This window comes from Sus scrofa, chromosome 12 (genome assembly GCF_054392235.1).
Source record: "Sus scrofa isolate SSC_HxYL_T2T_F1_AM1 chromosome 12, Sscrofa_HxYL_maternal_Yorkshire_Landrace_v2.0, whole genome shotgun sequence".
Lineage (NCBI taxonomy): Eukaryota > Metazoa > Chordata > Mammalia > Artiodactyla > Suidae > Sus > Sus scrofa.
Window position 1 is genome coordinate 4,572,121 of NC_139394.1, and position 25,322 is coordinate 4,597,442.

Sequence of the window (25,322 nt, forward strand, 5' to 3'; positions counted from 1 at the left end):
ACTATATTTGATTTATATCACATTAGTTTCAGGTATACAACACAATGATTCAGTCATATATTTATAAGGGGTTTCTTGTCTTTTTGTTGTTGGGTTTTATTTAATTAATTTATTTTTTTAAGGCAAGAAATAGATTTATTAAGACAGGATGCTTCTGAGAGATGTAAGCGGGCAGGCACAGAAGCTCAGCCTGTTGTTGGGATTTAGAAAGTTTATCTATTTTAGCTACTGGATTTCTGAAAAATATTGCATCCAAAACAAAAGAGGTTTACCGGCAAATGAAGGCTGGGACCCAGTTCAGTGTTTTTATCTCACAAGCAGAGAAAAGGAGTCCATGAAGTCAAACCACATGGTAAGTAGCCAAACAGAGCCTGTCAGCCAGTCGGCCTCACCATCTCCCAGGTCGCTCAGCATCTGGATGAGGAAGACTGGTGCGGGCTCTGTGGGGTGTGCGTTCCTGACCAGAGAAACTCCACGTGCAAAGACAAATCCTGTCCTTCAAGGCTTGCGGGATGCTGCTGCTGGCAGGGTTGGGTGTTCAGGACGCATGGTAAGAAGTTCTTTGTCGGAGTTCCTGTCATGGCTCAGCAGTTAATGAATCTGATTAGCTTCCACAAGGACGCAGGTTCGATCCCTGACCTCGTTCAGTGGGTAAAGGATCCAGCATTACTGTGAGCTGTGGTGTAGGTCCCAGATGTGGCTCGGATCCCGCGTTGCTGTGGCTGTGGCGGAGGCCAGCGGCTACAGCTCTGATTGGACTCCTAGCCTGGAAACCTCCATATGCCACCAGGGCAGCCCTAAAAAGCAAAAAAAAAAAAAAAGTTCTTTGTGATTGAGAGTGGTGGCAAACGAGCTTAGATTCTGAAGGATTTGAACACCAATAAGTTGGGATTTTTAGCCTGGAGACCCCAAATCACAAATTCAAACATCTTCCTGGGGCGGCAGGTAATGTAAATGTGAACAGTGGGTGTAGGACAATAGGGAGTGGAGGGGCCTGTGGCTAACCCGAGGGCCTGCCCTTCCTACAGGCAGGATGCCCGACTGCTGGTCTGCGATGACTCCTAACACACAAACTAGAGCATCGATGGCTCCCGAGCTGGCCAAGCTTGGGAAAGTAACGCATCTTCGCTGGAGCTCCTAGAAAACAGGAGGGATCACTGAACCTACACCCTGCCTAGGGTTGCATTAGGAGCAAACGGATAACCCAGGCTGGGCTCCGGGCACCTAGCGGGCCTTCCGCTTCCCTGGCTCTAGAACCCAGCCCCGCCTCCGCGGCGCTCGCGCCCATTGATCAACGCCTCGCGGCTGCGGCCCCTTTAAGGCGGCCATGGAGGACCCAGTCGCAAAGCGGAGGGCGACCTTCTAGCGGCCGCCTCTATGGTAAGCGCTCCCTTCCGGCCGGAAGTGCGTGTGCCGAGCGCCTTAGGCTCGGGATTGGGAAGGCGGCAGGAGCCACGTGCTCCATCAGGTCGGAGCGGATGGGCACCTTCGCCCCAAACGCGTGACCGGTCCCAGGCCCCCCCGACCCCCAGGGGGACGTTGGCTCGCGGCGTCCGGCCCCGCCCTGGGGCGGTAACGAAGCCGCGGGAGCCGAGACTTCGGGGACCGCTCCCCTCCTTGCAGCCGGAGCTGGGACGGAGGAGGCCGAATGCAGGCATCGGAATCGGGATGAGGGGCAGTAGGAGGCGCTGCCCCCCCACGGCAAGGCCTGGGCTTTGCCAGCTGGGGCCCAGGGAGGGTTTCTGGGGCCGTGTGAACATCCAGTGAGACTCGTCCTCCTAGAGCAAGTGGTGTCCCTCTCTTTCCCCAGGGTTTTCTCAGAAAGTGAGAGCTCTCCAGGCGCTGGCGTTTGGATGAAGGCGAGCTACCTACCTTTGGCACCTCTTCGCCGACGGTGAGAGTTTTCGGAGCGACCTCAGTCTGGGGGGCCGAGAGGTATGTCAAGCGTGGAGACGCAGTGTCCTGAGGCCGATGGTCTTGGGGAGAGGCTCCTGTGTTGTTGAGCCTGCCCCGTTGTGGGTGCAACCTTGTACCAGGTAGCCCGACCCTGACCTAAAGTAAATTCCCAGGAGAGTTGATTCCTGGGTTTTGAATTTGCAGTAACAGGTGTGAACATTCTAGCAGCAGTTTGATGATCATGTATGATACTGCAAACAAAACATTCGCTGAAAGAAGAAAAGTACGGTAGTCAAATCGGGTAGTTCCCCAAAACCTATAAACAGTGGTGATGTAATTTGTTTTATTCAGTAATTGTTTTTTGATACTTTGGCTAGGCACCACGCTAAAGGTTCGGGATGCAGAGAGGAACAGAACACTCATGGCCCTTGTTCTTAGGAAGTTACAGCCCAGTTGGGGACACAAAATAAAGTGATCCCCTTAAAGAGGGTATAAATTAAAACTGAGGGGAGTGGCCTGGAGGAAAACACAGTGGAAGAATACATATCTCAGGAGTTCTTGCTGCGGCTCAGCAGGTTGAGGAGCTGACATTGTCGATTCCTGGCCTCCATTAATGGTTTAAGGATCTGGTGTTGCCCTAAGCTGTGGCTTAGGTCACAGATGGGGCCTGGATCTGGCATGGGCCCCAGCTGCAGGTCTGATTCAACCCCTAGCCTGGGAACGTCCATATCCCACAGGCGTAGCTATAAAAAGGGGGGGGGGAAATAAAAGGATACGTATTGCAGAGAATCTGATGGAGACTGGAAGGCTTTCCTGAGTTTGGGACCTTTGAGCTGGGCTCTGAAGGATGAGTAGGAGTTTGGTGGGATGGCCGCGGACAGCATGTGTACAGGTCCTACGATAGCCTAGCCTGGCCAGTGGGGCTGGCGGAGGAACTGGAAGAAGGTCGTGTAGCCCAGAAAGCAAAGCGGAAAATGGTGTGAAACAAAGCTGAGAAGGTGGGGAAGGGCCGGTCTACAGTCCATCTGTGCGGTCCGGTGGAACAGCCACAATCCTCTGGCAGCTGTTGAGCACCTACAGTGTGGCTGGTGGGACTGAGGAACTGGTTTTTTTTTTTTTTTTTTTTGGTCTTTTTGCCTTTTCTTGAGCCGCTCCCGCGGCATACGGAGGTTCCCAGGCTAGGGGTCTAATCGGAGATGTAGCCGCCGGCCTACACCACAGCCACAGCAATGTGCAATCCGAGCCACGTCTGCAACCTACACCACAGCTCATGGCAACACTGGATCCTTAACCCACTGAGCAAGGGCAGGGATCGAACCCGCAACCTCATGGTTCATAGTCGGATTCATTAACCACTGCACCACGACGGGAACTCCAGGAACTGGGTTTTCAATGTTAACTTAAGTGTAAATGGCTGCATGTGTCTAGTGGCCGCCAGATGGAACGGCGCAGGTCCAGAACTTACCCGAGGGGGCAGTGATACCCTTCCTGGAACTGTGGCGCGCAGCTGCTGAGACGGGTTCTGCTTTGGGGAGAGTCTCTTTTTTTCCTTTTGATTTTTCAGGGCCGTACCCACAGCATATGGAGGTTCCCAGGAGTCGAATCGGAGCTGTAACCGCCCGTCTACACCACAGCCACAGCCACATGGGATCTGAGCCACATCTGCAACCTACACCACAGCTCACGGCAACGCCGGATCCTTAGCCCACTGAGCGAAGCCAGAGATCGATCCCACGTCCTCATGGATACTGGTCGGGTTTGTTGACCACTTGAGTCACAGTGGGAATTCTGGGGACCCTTCCTGGGAGCTAACCCGCGACCGCTCACGGAGCTCTTTACTCTCGGTGTGTTCAGCCTGTTCCTGGGCGAGGCAGCTCCCCCTCCCGTCCTTGCCTGGTGTCAGCACGCGGGTGGTGAAGCCATTCTTGACGTACGACAGTGGGCAGAGCGTTATGTCTGTGCTTTGTGGGGGTGTCAAGCCAAGGGTGGTCCCTGGTGGTCAGGGTGGGAACGCAGGGGGCAGACGTCAGTAGGTGACCAGGACAACAGGAGGGAGCATTCCCGGGGGACCCCGCAGGATGCAGCCCTGTGACGACATAAAGGCCTTTGCAGCCAAGGCAAGAAGCAAGCAAAGGGCTTGAGAGGCTTCAGGGAGCCCAAGAGCTGGGGGCAGACGGGACGACACAGCAGAGAGAGGGGGAGGTGTCGGGATAGATGGGCCGGCGTTGAGTTCGGAGGCTTTGTCCCCCTGCCGAGGGCAGGTTTCTCAGGAAGGCCCTGTGCAGGTGTGCAGGGCTCTGGGGGTCTGGGTGCCTGGGGCACTGGCGAGGGAGACCCTGGGTGTGTCCTGGAGACTTGGAAAGACGGGGCTGGTGGGTCACCGCAGGGCGCCGTCCACCTCACGTTCTGCGTGAAGACTTTAGACTGGGGGGGGTGTTTTCTTGTGCTAACGGATTTAAATCCCCTGAATGTTCAGACTCTGGAAGTAGAGTAAAAACTGATCACGTGTCCTTTCTTTGCAGGTGAGTTTCTCGGAAGCGGTGTGCTCGCACGCGGGGCGGAGTCGCCGGTCTCCTTTCTGTCCGTTTGTCTGCGCTGAAGCGTGGTGTTTTGTTGCGGGACCTCCCTGGTCGGTTCGGTGTAATTCTTACCGACTTAATTGTTAAATGCGGACCTGCCTAGGACCCTGCTTTGTATGAGTGTGAATAAAAGGACTCAGACCCCAGGAGAGTTTGTAGACCTTACGGGTTCCACACCAGTGACCACGTGTCCCCGAGGTGCAGACTCGACCAGAGAGCGACTTCCAGAGCCCCTCGTGCTCCTCTGTGCGAGGGTGAGCCCTGGGGCCTGGAGGGGCATCAACGGTCAAGAAATGGTGGCGGGTGGGAGGAGGTGACTGTCGCCTCTGTCGTGACGGCGGGAGGTGCTCTAGGAAGGAGGGTGCAGCTTGGTCAGGGGAAGGGGTGCCTCACTCGGTGGAATTTCCCAGGTGTGACCACTGCATCGCAGCGGGTCCCCCCCCGGGGGGGGGGGGCAGCACCGCAGTCCCTGGGTCCTCAGGTGCGCCGCTCACCCCTTGCTGACCTCCCTCCGGCCTGCAGGCCTGGTCCCCGCTTCACCGAGGGCACTGCCGGCCACCTGCTGGGCCGAGCAGCTTCTGGCCTCGGGGCTCGGTGCCAGGGCTGCCCCAGGCCACCCCCTCCGGGCTGCCAGTGCCCTTGCCCATCACGTAGTCCCTCGCCCCCCCCCAGCTCCTGGGTGCTCGTGAAACCACCCCCGCCCAGTGTGCACGCACACTGACGGCCAGGGGCCGTCGTCACAGAGGCTGGGGGCTCTGCCGGCACCCATGGGGCCATGCTTCCAGCCGAGAGGTCTCCGAGCCCCGTTGTCTGCGAGTGTTTCTTGTCTGTTGGTAAAGGGGGAAAGGAAGTCCAGCCCGTGCTGTGGGCTGTGACGGTGGCGGTTGTGCACGCAGTGCTGTCCTCAGGCGTCTCTTGCCGTCGCTGCGCTGTGGTCAGGGTGTCGCGGGGCCGTGTCTTCTCTGCGGAACTGAGAGCTCCTCTTGGGTTTGGACCAGCTTGCTCCAGACCCAGGTACCTGCCCCATGTACCTGGCGACCCTCGACCTCACGGCCTGTTGCCCGGCCCTGTCCGTGCAGCTCAGCTCCTGGAAGGCCCGGCCTGTTGTGCCCGCCGAGGCCGGGCTGGAAGTGCAGTTACTGGGACAAGCCTTGCGGGCCCTCCCGCAGGTGCCCAGGGAGGCACGGGCCATTCCAGGAGTGGCAGCCATCAGCTCAGATGACCCAGCCCGAGCTGCCCCCACCGGCAGGAGTAGCCAGAGGCTGGGCCGCCACCCTCCGCGTGACCTTGGGCGGGTCACTTCCCCGTTGATACCTCAGTGTCGGTGAAGCAACGATGTTCGTGCCGAGGCTCCCGGCCAGGGCGCGCTGCTGCGGGTCTGCTTGGCCGGTCATGTGAAGCCCCAGGAGCACGTTGTGTCAGACGTTGCGTGTCTGTCACTGACATTTTTCCTTGAGTTTTCGGTGTGTTTCACAAAACTCGGAAAGGGGCTTGTTGGGGGAGAAATCCGGAGCTGATCAAATCCGTGCAACCAGGGCTGGGAACAAGCTGAGAGGCACCGGTCGCTGGGGACAGCAGGCAGGACTTTGTAGAAACCCCAGAGCACGCACATGCACTATCTCAACTGTTCTAAAGTGTGCGGTTTGGGGTTCCCTGATGGCTTGGTAGTTAAGGATCCAGTGTTGTCACTGCTGTGGCAAGGGTTTGATCCCTGGTCCAGGAATTCCTCATGCTGTGGCTGCGGCCAAAATATTTTTTTAAAACTGTGCAGTTCAGTTTTTTTGTTTTTTAGGTGTTTTTTTTTTTTTTTTTTTACGGCTGCTCCTGAAGCATAAAGAAGTTCCCAGGCCAGGGACTGAATCCACACAAGCTGCAGCTGTGATGTAGGCCCCAGGCGGGGCAACGCCAGAGCCTTCTCCCACGGTGCTGGACCCGAGCTGCTGCAGGTGGGTTCCTTTTCCTTCTTGCTTCCTTCCTTCCTTCCTGCCTCCCTCCTGCCCAGCAGCATAAGGAGTCCCTGTGTTAACGCTGGGTCCTTAATGCACTGGGCTGGGCTGGGGTTTGAATCCACGCCACCACAGGGACAAGGCCGGATTGTGCCACAAGAAGAGCTCCTTTTGCTTTCTCAGCACCTGTGCAGTGGCGCGCGGTCAGCGGCCCTGTGCAGCTCTGGGACATTTTCATCACTCCTGGAGGACACCCCTCCTCCCGCCCCTGGGAACCTCTACTCTTTTTTTCTGTCTCTTGAGCTTTGCTGATTCTGGACACTTTGTAGGAGTGAAATCCTGCCCTCTGTGGCCTCGGGCCTGGCTTATTTCCCTCAGGTTCTTTCATTGTGCGCATGTCGGTGCTTTGTTCTTGTTCAGGGCTGAGTGCTATTCCCCCTGGCAGCCAGGGCTGCTGGGCTACATCCTAATCAGGGGACTGGAAGTGCCAGGTGTCCTGCTTGGAGCTGACGGCTTGTCTGGTGTGCTTCCTCTCCAGCAGGGAGGGTGGTCAGAGAAGCAGGACAGGGGCTGCCTTCCTCCCTTGTCTCCTGCCTCTCAGCGGGGGCCTTCCTCGCTGCCCACTCGGCAGTCCTTGAAGCAGAGCCTCCTTCTGGCCCCAGCCCAGGGGCTGCAAGCGGCTCCTAGGATGGTCTCAGAGGGAGAGAAGCCCCCTCCTCCACAATGCACCTGCCAGCGTCCTGCCCTGGCCCCACCTCTCTTGCCCACCCTCTGACTTCTGCTCTTCTTCAGGACATGTCTTGTAGCATCTGGAATTCTCTGGGTCTTGCTGGTACAGGCTAAAGAAACCCAGCTGAAGGTATGTTACAATGTAGGAGTTCCCTGGTGGCCTAGGGGTTAAGCAGCTAGCATTGTCACCGCTGTGACTCTGGTCACTGCTGTGGCACAGGTTCCATCCCTAGTCCCAGCACTTCCACGTGCTGTGGGTGTGGCCAAAAAAAAAACAAAACACTGAATCCAGAGGTGGAGCAGCTGCCGGAGCCCAACAACCACAGGATGGAATCCCATCTTTGGGCCTCCGGCTCCCTGCCCTCCTTTCTCTCTGGGGGATGGGAATGGGGGGGGCAGGGTGGAGAGCGGGGCACAGGCCACACAGCAACATCCTTAGGGCACCCAGGGCCTCCCCCCAGGGTCCAAGGATGAGTTCCGTAGGTGGACTAGCCCCTGCCCTGCCTCTTCCAGCCAGCAGGGGGCGTGCTGGAGACAAGACCTTTTGTTTTGGGGTTGTTTTTTTTTTTTTGCTTTTTAGGGCTGCACCTGAGGCATATGGAGGTTCCCAGATGAGGGGGGCAAATCGGAGCTGTAGCTGCCAGCCTACGCCACAGCCACAGCAACTCGGGATCCGAGCCGCGTCTGTGACCCACACCGCAGCTCACAGCAGTGCCAGCTGCTTAACCCCCCGAGCAAGGCCAGGGATGGAACCTTTCTTTCAAAGGAAGTGATCAGGCAGGTGGGTACCACGCCTCCCGGAGGCGGGCTGCTCAGGGCGCCTGAGGGACTGTGTTCGGCTTGCGTCTCCTCGTCCTGCCTCAAAAACATAGTTGATTCCATCGCAGCTCGTGGCGCCGCGGACCACAGGCTGGGTTCGCAGTTCTGCTCAAAGGCCTGCTTCTCTGCAAGCTGTGGGCTAAGAGCCAGACCTTCATCTTCTTCCTCCTTTTCTGTTCTGCTTCACTGTGCTAACAAAAGGGAGCAACAGAAACACACAAATCACACCTTCCTCGCCAGATCTAAGCAGTGGGGAGGCGGGGGAAGGAGCCGATGGCCCCCAGCCCGATGGGCCCAGATCACCTGTGGCCTGTTGTGGGTCCTTGGGCACCTTCTCCGGGCTCAGGCGGACACAGGGGAGGTACACATTACATGTGTGTGTTTTCAGAGTTACCTTGGCATCCAGGTCCTCCAGAGCCCTCTCTACCTGCCTTGTCACTCTGCCCTCACGTGTCATCAACTGTGTCCCCACACAGACGCCCCGCTCTGGCCATTCGGGTCAGCCCAGCCCGCAGACACCCGCTGTGTTCTCATTCAAGCAGACTGCTCCTGTCCCTCGCGGCCACCTCTGCTCCCGGCCGGCCGTCTCCTCTGTGTCGCTCCGTAGTGTCAGCTCTCACTGGGGTCTCCTTGCGCCCCTGGCGCAAGCCTATTTCCTAGTTTGGTGTTTTGACCCGCTCACCAGGACTCCAGGTCCTGTCCAGATCCCACAGGAAGTGGGAGGCAACATGGGTCAATTTAAACAGTTCACATTTACCCAGGTACTTGGCATTGTGCCTGACAAAAGCCACGGCACAGCGCTGTGAGAGGAAGTGGCTGTGGGGCAGGGAAGGACCAGCCGGGCACGGTGGATCTGCAGGGCGAGGGCCGGGGTGTTCTGGGTCCCAGAGACTGAGAACCTGTTTTTGGACACCAGGCAAATCGACCGCTGGACCAGCCATAGGTCTCCCCAAGCAAACGCTGGACAGCGTGTGGCCGGTAGTCCCTGCAGAATCGCTTGCCTGTGTGGAGAGGAAGGGCTTGGGGTCGGGGCAGACAGAGGAGACCACGTATGTTGGATGAGAGTCCGCGGTGCCAGCTGGTCCACTGTGCGCCACCAGCCCACCAACTGCTCTGCCTGGGAGGGGGGTGTCTTCGAACCTGCAGGAGGGTTGGTGGAGCTGTGCCTCTTTGCCCACAGGGAGGGAGGGCTGCCACGGCGCCGCGTGGGCTAGGCAGTGTGACAGCATGCCCGTGCATGTGTGCTGAACTGAGATCCCCCGGTTCAAGCCCCGGGTCCAGCTCTTTGGCTCTCTGATGAACACGAGGGTTAGTGAATACCGCCTGCAGAAGGCACAGAAAGGGCCCGCTCTCCAGGGGAGCTTGACGGACTGGGTGAGCTGGTTATTGCTTTTTCCAGCCAAGAAAAGGCCTCATCACTGGGGGCTCACGCAACCCCACCCACCCTCCTTCCACCCTGCAGGAGGCCGCCTTGAGCTTCTGGGATGGATTCCTTTTAATTGCATCGGGGGCGGCCTTGTCCGATGTGGACAGAATGTGAAGCTGCATGTAGTTTTTGATTTTTGATCCTCACTTTTTTTAAAGAAAGTGAAAAGAAACAGTGGACATTAAGTATATAATAACATACCAAAAATACTGTTTCAATATATAATCATATAAAAATTATTACGCTGTGTTTTTAGGGCCGCACCCGTGGCCTATGGGGGTTCCCAGGCTAGGGGTTGAATTGGAGCTGTAGCTGCTGGCCTGCACCACAGCCAGAGCCACGCAGGATCCGAGCCGCACCTTCGACCCCCGCCACAGCTCACGGCAACGCTGGATCCTTAACCCACTGAGCAAGGCCAGGGATCGAACCCACATCCCCATGGATACTAGTCAGGTGGGTTAACCACTGAGCCGCAATGGGAACGCCCTAAAATTTATTAATGAGGGATTTCACCTTTTTTTTTTTTTTTTAAACTGGGTCTTCAGAATCCAGCATGTATTTTACACTCGCGGCTTGTCCGGTTTCACAACAGCCCTGTTCCAAGCGCTCAGTGGTCACGTGGAGCTGCGGCCACTACCCGGAAGAAAGTGCTTGTCCAGGACCAGCAGGCCAGCCAAGCCCCTGCCTGATTCCTGGAGATGGGCCGGGAGGGAGGCGTGGCGCTGCGCCGCGGAGACCGGAGACCGGCCTAGTGCCTGGCTTTGTGCTGGTTTCTTTTCTGTCCACGGTGTCATTTACCCTGAGGAGCAACCTTGGGAAGCAGGTAGCACTGGGCTCATTTTTCAGAGGCTCAGACTTGCTTGAGGTCACTGGGCACATCCTGGCGGCCGCGCCCACCGCCCGACTGCAGCATCTGTGATCCTCTCAAGGTCACCCCAGGGCAGAGCTCCGCACCAGCCACTGCTCCCCCTTTGTTATGCTCGAAGGCCGGTCAGCTGGCCCAGGGTTTGGGCTGCCAGGAAAGCCGGCCAGTTCTGGTCAAGGCCAGCCCTGCCCTGCCAGACCATCTCCCAGGCTGCTCTCCAGGGGAGGCCGTGGGCTTGGGGAGCTTGGCGCTGGGCTCTCCCGAGGCTGCAGACGTATCTGGGCTGAAAGCAGACCCTCCCCACCCGGCTTTTTGTGCAAGGGGCCGCTGGGGGCCAGGGCCCTCCCCGTGCCCTGATTCGGACCCTTGCTGGAGCAGATAAAAGCAGCCCCGCAGCCCACCCACCTCGCAGTTGCAAGCGTTGGGGGACAGCTGGTGCGCCCCGATTAAACCGATTCATTTTGCCCGGCGCGGCAGGGCACCGAAGGGCCTCTGGCTGGTGACTGGCACTCTGCGGGGCGCCCGGAACCAATTTCCGGAGGATGACGGATTTCTTCTCCTTGGCTGCTCTCAAGCTGGCTTCCTTCTGTGGCGGGGAGCAAAGCACTTTCAGAAGAGCCGTCTCCTGGGACTGACCCCCGGGGAGGGGGCTTCGGAAGGCAAGTCCCAGCAGCCGGCCCTCGGCCCTTCTGCACGGTGGTGGGGCCGACTGTCCCCTGAGGCCCGAGGGAAGCCAGGTGGGGTGGAGGGGGGTGGAAAGGAGAGGAGGGAGGGTGGGACGGGGGTGGGGGGGCTGAGAGGGGGTGGGAAGCGAGGTGGGCGGGGTCAGGAGTGGGAAATGGGCTGGGGGGCCAGGAGGCCCCCGGACCCCACCTGCTTGGAGGCTAGTGGTTGTCACCTTTGAGTGCAGGTCAGAATCATCTGGGAGCTTTAAAGATTCTAACGCCAGGAGCCGCCCCCAGAAGTACTGATTTTTAGAGTCCAGGGTGTGGCCCGGGATCCGGATGTTTAGACGTTCCCCCGGTGAGTCTAATGCTCTGGACTGAGGCGCTCTCTGTCCTGTAGGTGTGAACAGAGTAAGAGTAGATCTGGGAGTTCCCGTCGCGCCGCAGCGGAAACGAATCCGACTAGGAACCATGAGGTTGCGGGTTCGATCCCTGGCCTCGCGCAGTGGGTTAAGGATCCGGCGTTGCCGTGAGCCGTGGTGTAGGTTGCATCCTGCATGGCTGTGGCTGTGGTGTGGACTGGCAGCTGCAGCTCTGATTAGACCCCTAGCCTGGGAACCTCCATGTGCCGAAGGTGTGGCCCCCCAAAAACAACAACAAAAAAAGTAGATCTAGAGAAATAGCCCATTCCTGGACAACGAGTGAAGACATGCTGGGTGTGCCGGTGCAGTCCCTGCCCAGGGCTCGCCTGGGTCTGGCCCAGCCTGGACCTTTGTCTCTCTCTTCACTAGGCTCTTTTACAGCTCGGAGGGGAGAGACGCTGGGCTGTAGAAAATGGAAATCATTCTTGTCCACAATGATGCAAACGGATTTTGTCCTGCAGAGAAACCGTTGGTTTCTGCTGCCTGGAAAATATGACCTCAGCCATTACATTTTATTGCTCTGATGAGCAGTTTTGCATCTATCAGCAAACCCGTTCCAGCGTTCCTGATTGCCTGTATGCATGGCTGGCTTTCAGATGTTCCTTTCAGCTGGGCTTCGTATCTTATTGGGTCCCTCATTCCTTAATGGGTTGGAAACAATTACTTACATGTCTCCATTTTATATGTAAAAGTCATGTTTTCAGCTTTTAGGAAATTATCACGCAGCCCCTTCAGGGCCAGCAGGTGCTCTTCCTGCTCCCTCAGCCCCTGCAGGCCCCCGGCCCAGCTGGCTCCACCCCCGGGGCTGCCCCTGCCTGTCTCCCCAGCTCTGCTCAGATGTACTGATGTAAGTTGTTCATAGTATTTATAAATAATTTTAAAACTCCTTCATCTGGAGTTAACCCCTCTTTTCCATTCCTGGTCTTTTACCTTTTTTTCTTGGCTGAAATTTTTCCTAAATTTTTCAAAGAAAAAAACTAGATTTTATTGATGCTGTCTATTGTTTTCTGTTTCACGAATTTTGGTTTGCACCTTTATTATTTCTTTTATCTTACTTTCTTCAGCTTTGTTCTGCTGTCTTTTTTCTTTTTTTGGCCACACCCCACAGCCCACAAAGTTCCAGGGCCAGGGATGGAACTTGTGCCACAGCGGCAACCTGCACCACAGTAGTGACAACACCAGATCCTTAACCCACTGAGCCACCAGGGAACTCCTGTCTTTTTGTTTTTCCCTAGCTTCTTGAATTGCCTGCTTGACTCATCTTTTCCACCCCTTTTTTTGGGGGGGGGCTACCCCATGGCATGTGGAAATTTCCAGGCCAGGGATGGAACCCGATCCATAGCAATGACCAGTGCAGTGACAACACAAGGTCCTTAACCCACTGAGCCACCAGGGAACTCCCTCCACCTATCTTATTACCAGGGGTTTCAGGGCCCTTCTGGACACCTTCACGCTCCTGCAGACTTCCACAGCCCCTCTTCCTACTCTGCTGCCAGCGTTTCTGCCTGCGCCCCGCCCCAGAGGAGGCCACCCACTCAGGCAGGTAAGGGCTGCAGACTTCTTAAGCCACAGCTTTGGAAATCCCAGCATTACTCGGCAGCATCCTATTGTCGACACAAGTCACGGGGCCAGCCCGGGTTCAAGAGAAAGGGAACCAGACTCGAGGTCTTATCAGAGAATGGCAAAGAATTTCCCGTTGTCTTCCATCCAGCGCAGCCGTGAAAATACTGTCTCGCTGGTCTGTCTATGCAAAGTTCAAAACAGACAAAAGGAATCTACAGGAGTAACCTCTGAATCGTGGTCGCTTCCGGGGGTCGGGGCTGGGCTTGGACCCAACAGTGACGCAAGGGGTGCTGACCAGACTCTGGCGTTGGGGGGGATGTTGGTTACGTGGGTGCATATACGTTTGACAGAACTCGTCAACCTGGACACTTAAGAGCTGTGCGTTTTACTCTATGTAATTACAGTTTATAAGTCAATCAACAGGCAACAGTGCACACCCCATAGTTGTATTAGCCTGTTCCCCTCCCCCCCGACACACACACACACACACACACACACACACACACCCCAGAGGCAGAGGGGAAGGCATGTTTATTTGGGACGTAGTCTCCGTGCGCAGGAGGGAGGGATGCAGGGACCGGACGGGGAGGAGGGCAGCCCAATGCAAGAGGCCTCATCAGTTTTGCCACCACCGGGGTGACCGGCGCTCCGTTCCACCAGGACCCGCCCAGAAGCCTTGTGAAGTGCGCCTGTGTCTGCCTGGCAGTACCGAGGACAAGTATTTTCCCACTGGCTCCTGCCACCCGTGGGTCCAAGTCGACTTCTTGGCATCAACTCCCTGGTACTTGTGGGTTGCGCATGGGCTCCGGGTTGGCCCCTAGTGATGCTCCTGTATTCACAGCCCCGTGTAGAGCCGGTGTGTTTTAGCACTGGGGCCACAGCAGGGCGGATCCGCCCTCCGTCTGGATGTTACTCCTTTTCGGGAGCAAGCCTTCCCTGGGCCACTCCTCTGTCCTTTCCGCGCAGATGCTTCCAGATAATGGAGCACAAGGCGAGACCAGGAGATCTGCAAACATCCTCTCCGCGCGATCACTTCCCCTTTGCCTCTGGGAGTTGGGAGTGGGGATTGATTGGGAAAGAAGGGAACTTTCTGGGCGCTTCGTTTCGCTCTCTATAGTGATAGAGGCTTGGGGTGCACCGTGTATGAATTTGGCACAACCCAGCGAGCGTACACTTCAGACCTGAGCATTTCGTTGTGTGTAAATTTTACCTCAAAAGTAAAAAAGTAAATAAATAGAGAGCTCTGGCCAATGATAGGCAGGCGGAGTTGTTTTAGGGGAAGTGAATGAATGATGGCAATTTCATTTGAAATGAATGCATCAAAAATAAGGTGCCTGGGAGTTCCCGCTGTGGCACAGCGGAAATGAATCTGACTAGTAGCCATGAGGTTGCAGGTTCGATCCCTGGCCTCGCTCAGTGGGTTAAGGATCCTTCGTGGCTGTGGCTGTGGCGAAGGCCAGCAGCTGTAGCTCCGATTCGACCCCTAGCCTGGGAACCTCCATATGCCACAGAGGCGGCCCTAAAAGCAAAAAAGAAAAAAAGAAGCTGCATGGAGAGATGGGTCTGGAGATGGACAGATCAAGCAAGAGTAGTAAAATTAGCCAAATGCTGATGGTAAGCCTCACTGATAGATACGTGAGTGCTCGCTGCGTGTTGGAGAACGTGCCTAACAAATTCTTGGGAAAAAGGAGTGGGAAATACCTAAATATCTAGCCTGGGGAGGACCCAGCGTGTGCTCACTCTCACCCAGTGGCCATTGCTGTGACGCAGGGAGCTGGACACGCTGGGGACTGATGGGGGCTGGTTCTGAGTCGTCCGGAGTTTGATGTGTTGGTGAGTCAGGGTAGCAGGGAGCTCAACACTGGGAGGCTAATTTCTTTCTTTTTTTTTTTTTTTTTTTTTGCGTTTTAGGGCCCTACCAGCAGCATAGGGAGCTTCCCAGGCTAGGGGTCTAATTAGAGCTACAGCTGCCGGCCTGCACCACAGCCACAGCCACACCAGATCCGAGCCGCATCTGCGACCTACAGCACAGCTCACGGCAACGCCGGCTCCTTAACCCACTGAGCCAGGCCAGGGATTGAACCTGCAACCTCATGGTTCCTAGTCGGATTCGTTTCTGCTGCGCCACGACGGGAACTCCCTGAGGATGACGCCTTAATCTTACAAAAAAAAAAAAACTGTTTTGCAGCAACGTACATTGCCTAAATTGTCCACTTGGAAGTCAAGTGTTTTGTTTTTTTTGGTTTGGGATTTTTTTTGTTTGTTTGTTTTTGTTTTTGGCCACTCCCACAGCCTGTGAATATTCCCAGGCAGGGATCGAACCCACACCACAGCAGTGACCAGAGCCACAGCAGTGACAACCCTGGATCTTTAACCCGCTGGGCTACCCGGGAACTCCTGGAGGTAGAATTTTAACCTACTCGTGGGGGAGGCTGCGTAAGGAATGAAGAACCCGGATCTGGACTCAGAAGAAGCCAATTTTTAGCTCTGGCTCCCTTCCTTAGGAGCTGGGCTCCCTCGGGCAAGTCACTGAACCTCTCTGTTGCAGTCTTGGCTCTTCACGCGTACTGTGGTACGCCCATCTCCTCGGTGCGGTTAAACGGAACCCTGTCCATTGGAGTTTCTGTCGTGGCTCAGCGGTTAACGAATCCGACTAGGAGCCAGGGGGTTTCAGGTTCGATCTCTGGCCTCACTCAGCGGGTTAAGGATCTGGCGTTGCGGTGAGCTGTGGTGTAGGTCGCAGACGCAGCTCGGATCCCCCGTGGCTATGGCTGTGGCGTAGGCTGCCAGCTGCAGCTCTGATTCGACCCCTTGCCAGGGAACCGCCACATGCCGCAGGTGCAGCCCCAGAAAAGGTGAAAAGACAAAAACAAAAAAAACCCAAAAAACAAAACAAACAAAAAAACAGAACCCTGTCCATAGCATATTTTGCGCCTGGTGCGAGTAAGTTCTCAGTACATAGTAGTTTTATTCCTCTCCAGATGTGAGTAAAGACAATCGTCCAGAGGTCCCGATGTTATCAGGGACCCAGTGCAGAAGGACACGAATCGTGGGGGTCTGAACCGAGACGACATCTCATCAGGTGCAGTATTTGTGCCGCTTGGCTATTCAGAGATCCTCCGTGTCCACAGTGCCTCGGCTTCTTGGGTTCTCGGTGGGGCTGGAAAACAAAGCCTGCCCCACCTCGCCTTGTTCTACTGCGTGTCAGTATCACCGGATGATCCGCTGGGTTTCTGTCCGTCTCCCCGGCTTTCAAAACAGCAGCCACAGGACGAGTCATACGTACATGTTTTATAAATTCTCTCTCCCTCCTGTCGATTCCTTGGCAAGCGTCTGATTCCATTATGACACGGAGAATCAACTCGGGGCCGCGGGAGGCTCATTGAGTCTCCGGAATGCCAGGGCATTTATTCATCATTCTCTCCCACGCTGCTTCCAGGCTTGTCACTCAGCACCACAAATACTTAATGGATCCTGGCTCCCTCGGGGCTTCATGTTTCACAACCGGGAGGCTCTGTAGTGGGTCTGCTCCTTCCTGCTTCGAGAAGAACGGGCAGAGGGGTCATCGTGAAGGTTTATTCTCCCGTCTCCTCCTGCTCATCTGGAAGGGCTTCGGGACACACAGGACTTATTTATATTCCGACTCTGAAAGACCCTTGCTCCGTGAATGCCTGCTGGGTCATTGAAAATGATGGCCCTCAGAATTTTTCCACTTGCTGTCAGTTTGCATTCAGTTATAGACAATGGCAGCCCTGAAGCTCGACGGCTCCTCTGTGCCCTTGTGAGTCTCTCCAAGGGTTTTCAGAAGCCGTTTGACTGGGCTTACTGTGGCTGGCTCTCCTGCTTACGTGACCCGGTGACGGGCCTGGGGGGGGGGTTACCCGGGGCCCCGAGGAAGAGCCTTTGTGGATGGAGAATGATGGAAGCCCAGAGCCAGGAAGGGACTTTGTGTCCTGTTCCAAGTTAATCCCTGAAGGGGCGTTGCCTGTAAGCTTCGCGTACCCATGATGGCCCATCTCTGGGAACCCTGCCTCCCAGGTAATGAGCATTAAGCTAAAATCCCTCTGTTGACCTTGCAGGAAACATCCGGGCCAGGCCCACCTGTGAGTGACGGCAGGTGGAAGAAATGAACACATCCCCTCCCTCCGGACCCCGCCGGCCGGAACCAGGGGATGTTGGACGTGGCTCCCTCCCCTCTTAATATAAAAGACGCCTGACCTCTAACGCAGGTAAGATGGTTCTTTGGGACACGAGTCCACCATCGTCTCCGGCTGCATCTGTATGAATAGCTTTGCCGTCCCTCGCCCCCCAACTCCTCTCTCGATGTATTGGCCTGTTGAGCAGTGAGCAGCATGAGCTTGGACCCAATAATAGCATCTTTCTGTGTATCTTTATGGCTTTTCCATTCTTTCTTTTTCTTTCTTTTTTTTGGTCTTTTTGTCTTTTTTTAGGGCCAAACCCATGGCGTATGGAGGTTCCCAAGCTAGGGGTCAAATTGGAGCTACAGCTGCTGGCCTACACCACAGCCACGTCAACGTGGGATCTGAACCACATTTGTGACCTACACCACAGCTCATGGCAACGTCGGATCCTTAACCCACTGAGTGAGGCCAGGGATCAAACCCACGTCCTCATGGATGCTAATGGGGTTCGTGAACTGCTGAGCCATGATGGGAATTCCTCCCTTTTTAAAACATTTTTTTTCTTTTTTTATTGCACCTGTGGTTGTTTTCCCAAGTACGTGGAGTAAAAGGCTGAGCCCAGAGACTCTTGAGTCAGAGAGCCCTGCGTTTAAATCCTGGATCTCCATCTGTGGTCAGTGAAATCTTTGCCTCTGATCCTTTACTCACCCCCAGTGTCAGGACTAGAAGTTGCTGCCCTTGAGCGTGACTTTGTGGCCCCTCCCACCCCAGTGGGCAGAGGATGCGGGATGTGGGAGCCTGGTCCAGCCAAGGGCTTCAGAGATGCCATGTCTTTCTGCCCACACGTCCTCCGTCTGGGAGAAGAGTTCCCCCAGAAAGAGGCTCTGCAGCCTGGAGACCCTCCCAGCCAGTCCAGGAAACTGTGAGGGAGAAAAATGAACCTTGGCAGGGTGGGCTCACTTTTCTGGAAAGGACCAGATAATGAATATTTTGGGCCAGCTGTCACTGATGCAGCTTCTCAACCCTGCTGTTGTGGTTCAAAAACAGCCCCAGACACCTCGTAAGCAAACGAGGGAGGCCGTGCTTGTTAACACTTTATGGCCACTGAAATTTGAATGTCACATAATTCTCTCATGTCACAACATATTCCTCTTTGGAGGTTTGTTCTTTTCTTTTGTTTTTGGTTTTTTTTTACCCTTTAAAAATATGAAACCTGGAGTTCCCTGGTAGCTCAGCAGGTTAGGGACCTGGTGTTGTCACTGCTGTGGCTCTGGTTACTACTGTGCCTTGGGTTCAGTCTCTGGCCCGGAAACTCTTGCATGCTGCAAGCACGGTCAGAAATGATAAAAATAAAAGAATTAAACATCGGAAAAGCATTCGTAGCTGTGGGCCATAGATAGATCGGTGGGGGGCTAGGTTTGGCCCCCTGGTTGTGGTTTGATCCCCCCACTAAATCTCAACTTTTTCATTATAAGACACAGGTTACAATAGAATATTTCTCTCAAGGGGGAGTTACCGCCGTGGTGCAGCGGAAACAAATCTGACTAGGAACCACGAGGTTGCAGGTTCAATCCCTGGCCTCGCTCAGTGGGTTAAGAACCTGGCGTTGCTGTGAGCTGTGGTGCAAGTCACAGACACAGCTCGGATCTGGTGTTGCTGTGTCTGTGGTGTAGGCCGGCAGCTGTAGCTCTGATTGTTCCCCTAGGCTGGGAACCTCCATATGCTGTGGGTGCGACCCTAAAAAGCCAAAAAAGAAAAAAGCAAAAAAGAATATTTCTTTCAAGGGAAATGAAATGATGCATAGGGATGGCTTCGATGATAAGTGTTTCATCTATCATGGTTAATTATTATTAATTGGGGTAATCTATTATGATTTTGTTCTGTAAATCTAGTAGAGGGAGGGAGAGGCGCTCTGCTCTTCAGCCCAAACCGAGAGAGGCAGTGATTCCCAAGATCAAACAAGGGGAACTCTGGGGGGTAGCGCTCAGAGTTGGGGTTCCTACCAGGAGAGGCCAGGGGCAGCCCTCCCACCGCCAGCCTGGCTCCCGCAGAGCTGCTCAGTTCCTGCTCTCAGGACAGACTGGGGCCGAGGAGACGTGCAGGGAGCTGGGCCTGGGTCCCTGGAGTATCGCAAATCTATACATCTAGAAGCAGAGGCCTGCTCCCACCCGGAGCATTCTCAGGGCAGGACTCTGGCCGGAGCAGCTGGTGATGCTGGGCCAGGAGGACCATGGTGCAGCTGCCAGGAAGAAAGGAGAGGGAACCCCCCCCCAGCCCACAGCTTCCCAGTCCTTCGAAGGCATCGGAGAGGCCCTCATGGACTCCCAAGCTTCCGCATCAATGACAGTGACCCGGGAAGAGGCGGGCACCATGCACTGTTCAGGCCGCCGTTGAGTGACCGCTGGGTGAGGCCCGAGGAGATACGCGGGCGTTTCTTTAAGGGGGCATCCCCGGCAGTGGAGATGAGGTCCAGCATGGGTCTGAACAGCACCCTGGGAAACTCGCAGGGGGGTGGTCTCCATGGAAACCACCTGGAGCACAGGAGCCCCCAGGCCAGATGGTCCAGACCCAGCCAGAGTGAGACGGGCAGCGAGCCCCCGCTCCTCCTGTCTCAGAGCCGGGCTCGGCTGCCGTGGGAGACGGGCGCCCAGGAGCTTGGACCTGAACGCGAGGTAGTGATTTAAACCCAGGAGGCTATGTAATAACTGGGGGCCAGCAGGAAACAGTGGGATCTGCCTGAGTTCTCGGTGGGAGATGGAAAGCAGAATTTGACAGAGTGCGGCTGGCGGCATTGATTAGAGAAAATAAAAAACCACTCTATGTTTATACCCCCGGGTCTGAGGCTGCTCAGTAAACCAGCTAAACAACTGATCACAGGCCTCTCAGGGGCCCTCCGCGCAGCTCCCTGCCTGTGGGAAAATGGCACAGGCTTCACCTTTTTGCTGAAGGAGGGGGGAGGAGGAAGGGGGGAGGGGGGGAGAGAGAGGGAGGGGGGAGTGGGGGAGCTGCTGGCCTGCACCACAGCCACAACACCACCTGATCCGAGCCCTCTCTGTGACCTACACTGCAGCTCACAGCAACGCCAGATCCTTAGCCCACTGAGCAGAGGCCAGGGATCGAACCCGAATCCTCATGGATACCAGTCGGGTTCGTGACGGCTGAGCCACAGCGGGAACTCTTCTTCTAGTGTTTTAATGGTGCCCCTTTGTGCATTGATAGCTCCGATCTAAAGTGGATTCACTTGTGTGTAAGAAGGGAGGTGAGAGGCATGGTTTCAAAACGAATGTGTATCCCCCCAAATCGTGGGATGTCACAGTTCCCAGCTCCCCCCTCCCTTTCACACCTGAGGGCGATGTTCCCACGGGTAACACAGCCCGTGAGCCTGTGTGGGGCCGCACAGGTGCCTGGCGGGTCGGGAGAGGGGACGGGACACAGGCTCAGAGGTTGGGCTGTTCCCACAGAGACAGTGGCAGAGCTTGGAGGGGCGGCATTTTCCAAGGAAAGCAGCCGAAAGAGCAGAGCACGTGCTAAGAACGTAACTCAGGGTCACGGCCTGGGCTGGGAAGCAGGGACGGGACCGAAAGCCCTCAAGCTCACAGGCTGGTTGGAGGGTGGAGGCGAGAGTGGAGAAGGTTAGTGTCGCAGGTCGTTTGGCCAAATACCACGCGGAAGGACATCCCAACAGCTAGAACAGGTCCGGCTGCAGCCGGGGTCTCATGAGCATTGGTCGGGGGGAGCTGGTGGCAGAAGCAAGAGCGTGGGCTTCGGGGCCTGACATCCTGCCTCCACCCTAGCCCCCCCGCCCAGGGACCTTGACCAGCTGACTCCCCTCCCCTAAAAGCCTTTGTAAACTGGAAAGAATTCCTGTCTCCGGGGCTGTTCCGAGGATTAGCTGAGAGCGTCTGTAAAGCTCGAGGCCCGGTGCCCTGGGCCTGGTAGAGGCTCATAGGCTCCTTAATTTCTCTGCCCCTCCCTCTGCTTTGGATTCCACCAGAGGGATGCAGCGACCAGAACCCAGATCCACACACATCTTCAGGTGAAGCAGGTTTAAAGGCCTCCCAGGTGCTTACTCTCAAGGGTGGGGTGGGCGCTTTGGGCTGTAAGCGGGGCTTCTCTAGGAGGCCCACCCTGGAGGGCACGGAGCCCCTTCAGTACCTCTGCACCCCCTTCCTTGGGTGCCACGCGTCTGTAGCAGGTGCTTGTTGTCTGCGGCTCCCAGGGGGGGCCTGTGACTGCAGGAAAGAACCACGGGGTCTGAAACTCCGCCTGCAGGACCATGGGGACTTCAGGAGCCACCACGCCACCCGTTGGCTGGAGCAGCGTCATTCCCACGGGGACTCACCTCCTGACACACGACAGAAGCGGGCTTGCTGGGGCTCCTCCTCAGCTCTGAGTATCACTCGGCGGGAAAATGTGGGTCCCCACCTGCACGTGTCAAATCCCCACGGGGTCCAAGAGCCAGCTCTCGAAATCACCTTGTAGCTCCGAGAACCCAAGCCACCTCTTCCTTGTTATTTTGCTAGATTGTGCCAGAAAGAGGTGAGAGAGAGAGACCAACAGAGCGGGTGGGGGAAAGAGACGGACAGTATGAAGGAAGGACCCTCAAGATAAGAAAAGAATTCGGAGTCCCATTTTTGTCTCTCTAGAGGTTCTCATTTTTCAGGCTGCCACAGGGACGCTGGTGGATGTCAGCTCTCGCGTGCAAACCCAATTCTCCCTGATCCCACAGCGCCTGGGCCCCGTGACAGCCTGAGTATGGGGACGTGTCACCCATTTGTCCTTCTGCCCAGGCTCCTGCCACACACCACCCATCAGCCATGGTTGGGGGGAGCAGTGTTTTCAGCCCCCCCCACGTGCCTTCTCTCTCCACCTGCTCCACGTTCCTCTGCAGACAGGATGTGGTGGGAGGGGCCCCCGTTGGGCCCCTTTGCCTCCTCCGTCCCTTTGCCTTGGGTGTCTCTGGGGTCCTTCGAGCTTAGACTGTCCTGAGGCTGATGGCCTTAGAATGACTTCCTAGTGACCCCCGTCAAGTTGTTCTGGAATTCTCCTTTATTCTGGTGGGGGGGGGCGGGGGCGGAGACAAAGGGGGACAGGGGAGCTGAGCCTCCAGGCCCTCCGATTCTGCACTTGAAGGGCACAAAGGAAGAGGAACCGGGGAAGCAGAGTGGTCAGGCTGGCTTCTGCAGATGATGGGGGAATGAGGACGCAGGTGCTGCGGGAGCGCTGGGGGAGGCATGGCGTGGGGAGGGGCACCTGTGGGCCAGGTGCACCAGGGACCCTCTGTGCCTCCCCTGCCTCTGCGTCTCCTACCCGCTTCCTGCCAAACCTCTTTGATCCCCCTGCCCCATCCCCCCCCCCAACGGAGTCCGCACGGTGGCCGCAGCAGCCTGCGTGGGAAGGGGGTTATTGGTCCACAGCGCGCCAGCCGCTGGCATCTTTTATGGGATTCCGAAACCGTGGCGAGAGGAGGGACATTTTTCTGCCGAGCTTCCCCCAGGAGAAAGAGAGGGGAAAAAAAAAAAAAGAGGAATGGGAGAGATGAAAAGCCTTTTTCCTCCTTCTCAAATTGGAACCGGACTTCAGATGAAAATGCTGCACCTTGAGGGTTGTGATAAGATGGAGAAAACCGCTCTCGAAGCGTCTGAGGCAGCGTCTCTCTCTTATCTTCTGTGTCCATGTCCGCGGGAGATGGTGTTTTCCACTGATGGAGCAAACCCAGAACGGGGAACAAAAGCCGTCTTTAAAATCCGGTCTCTGAGAACATTAGCCCATGTTTTAAAGTGTTTAATTTCAAGGCTTCAACACTTTCCTTTTTTATTTTTATGTTTTTTTAAAAAAAGGAATCCATGAGGCAAAACTGTGGGGAGAAAACAAGAGGCTGTCAATTAGTGCAGCCTTGCTGGCTGGCCCAACTGCTCATCTTTTGTTAAAGCTGTCAGTGCGTTTTTCCAAGTCACTGGGCTTCCTGGATGCCATATATTTAGTTCCCCTGGAACATTCCACAGATCAGGTGCATTGGTTTTTTTTTGTTTTTTGTTTTTGCTTGTCTTTTGCATTTTTAGGGCTGCGCCCATGGTACATGGAGATTCCCAGGCTAGGGGTCGAATCGGAGCTGCAGCTACTGGCCTACACCACAGCTCACGGCAACGCCGGATCCTTAACCCACTGAGTGAGGCCAGGGATTGAACCCACAACCTCATGGTTCCTAGCTGGATTCATTTCCACTGTGCCATGATGGGAACTCCGTCTCGGCTGCTTTTCAATAGCGTTTCTTTGGCGCCTGTGGATGGCCCAGGGAGGGTGCCAGCCCGTGCTCTCTCCGACAGGGTGACACTCGGCTCACCTGGCAGCCTTCCTGGCAGACGTTCATCAGAGAAATGGGTCACTGGCGATCATGGGTTGACCTGTGTCCATCCTTAGGCGCCCCCAGATTCATATATCGAAGCCCTAACCCCTAGCACCTCAGCATGTGACCTTACTGGGAGGGAGGCATTGCAGATGTAACCAGCAGAGGTCGTGACCTAATAACCCGGTGTGACCAGTGTCCTTATGAAAAGGAGAAATTTGGGCACAGAGACATGCCCAGAGGAAAGATGCCACCCAAAAACCAAGGGGAGACACCTGGAGGAGGTTCTCCCACCAGCCTTAGCACCAGTCCTGCTGACACCTTATTTTCAGACTTTGGCCTCCAGGACCAGGTGACAACGTTCCCACTGCTTAAGCTGCAGGTCCGTGGTGACTTTGTTACAGACACAGAAACCCTGACTTCATAGGAGAAGCCCCTGTGTGGGCTAGAGCATGCAGGAGGCAGCCTCAGCGTCCCTGCATGGCTGAGCATACACCTGCTTTTGGGGGTGGGGTCAGCTTTTTTTTTTTTTTTCTCCTGCTGTGCCCGTGGCATGCGGACATTCCCAGGCCAGGGATTGAACTCTTGCTCCACCAGTGACAGCGCCAGGTCCTTAATCTGCTGAGCCACCAGGGAACTCCGGGGTCAGCTTTCCTTAGCCCTGTTTTCGAGCCTCTCCTCCCTCACCCTCACCCACCTGATCTCCCCGTGGGACCATCAGTCCAGGAGGCCAGGTAGGGGCGAGAGGAGTCTGCCGTCTGGTTCTGCTCCTTGAGCGCCAGCTCCTGTCCGCCACCAGGCCCTACTCTGGCCACCCTAGAGGTGCTGGGTGTCTCAGCCGAGCTGTCCTCTTCCCCAAGGCTCTCAGACCCATGGGAGTAAAACTTTTCCTTAACAAACTAAAAGGCTGACCCCTTGACCCAGGAAGTCTGGCTTTCTAGAACATTTTTGGTTTTTGTTTTTGCTTTTAGGGCCGCACCCACAGCCTATGGGAGGTCCCAGGCTAGGAAGTTGAATGGGCGCTGTAGCCACCAGCCTACACCACAGCCACAGCCACATGGGGTCCAAACCACATCCGCGACCCACACCACAGCTCACAGCCAAGCCAGATCCCCGACCCACTAAGCAAGGCCAGGGATCCCACGCGCAGCCTCATGGATACTAGTCGGATTCGTTTCCGCTCTGCCACAGTGGGGACTCCCCTGGACTTTTTTTTTTTTTGCATTCAGATCAATTGGTCACGTCTCCCTCAGAGGCCTTCCTGGACCAGTCGGGCGGCGGGAGCATCTTCTGACCTTGAGAAGCGGGCTGAGGGACTAGAGCCTGTCTGGGCTGATCCCAGGAGAGGCGCAACAGCTGGCGCCTGACTGCCTGCACCTGCTGGGGGGTGGGGGCGGGTGGACGCTGGAGACGGATCTGGGGACACTTAATGGGGTAGAGAGCACTCCACAGCCTTTTAAGGGGAGGAGGTGACAGGGCTGATGGAAGTGATTTCCAATCTGAACAAGGCCAGACGTGACCACCGTTTGGAGGTGGCAGCCCGCAAACCCAGCACGGAGGGTCCGAAGTGAACGCGAATCCCCCTAAAACCAAGTCCCTCTGCGGAGTTTATGATTCCAACACCTGTTCCCCTCAACACGGAGGCGCATCAAAGAAAAGGGGGCGTGGAAACCAAGCAGGACCAAGCCTTTCTGTGTCCCCCGTTCCTGGATTGCGGGGACAAGGCTTCAGCCTCCAAGACCTTCCCTGAGTTCCAAAGAGCAGATTCAAACCATTAGTAATTAGGCCAGGAAGGGGATGCTGAAGCGATGGAGGAGCCCCCAAGAAACAATAAAGCAGCATTAAAGCAGGGCCCTTACTACGGCTGTGAGTTTTTCTACCCAGGGGGAGGACGGGACCTCCAGGCTGAGCACAAGCACGTGGA

At 55.9% G+C, this 25,322-nt stretch overlaps 2 long non-coding RNA genes and 1 other non-coding gene across 4 annotated transcripts; all 3 read left to right on the plus strand.

Annotated features, from left to right (window-relative positions):
• Positions 1–1,401: 1,401 nt before the first annotated feature.
• Positions 1,402–4,621, plus strand: LOC100516105 (uncharacterized). Of its 2 annotated transcripts, none has more exons than XR_014820777.1 (3): positions 1,402–1,701; positions 1,811–1,935; positions 4,419–4,621. It is a non-coding gene; the product is annotated as an uncharacterized LOC100516105 (long non-coding RNA). The 2 variants fall into 2 exon arrangements; XR_014820778.1 differs by having other exon boundaries at positions 1,402–1,654.
• On the plus strand, positions 2,086–2,160 carry MIR6516 (microRNA mir-6516). The gene has a single exon (NR_162182.1). It is a non-coding gene; the product is annotated as a microRNA mir-6516 (primary transcript).
• A 5,858-nt stretch (positions 4,622–10,479) lies between the features above and the next one.
• LOC102164155 (uncharacterized) lies at positions 10,480–25,249 on the plus strand. Its single transcript, XR_014820799.1, has 3 exons — positions 10,480–10,919; positions 16,990–17,139; positions 24,628–25,249. It is a non-coding gene; the product is annotated as an uncharacterized LOC102164155 (long non-coding RNA).
• Positions 25,250–25,322: the final 73 nt, after the last annotated feature.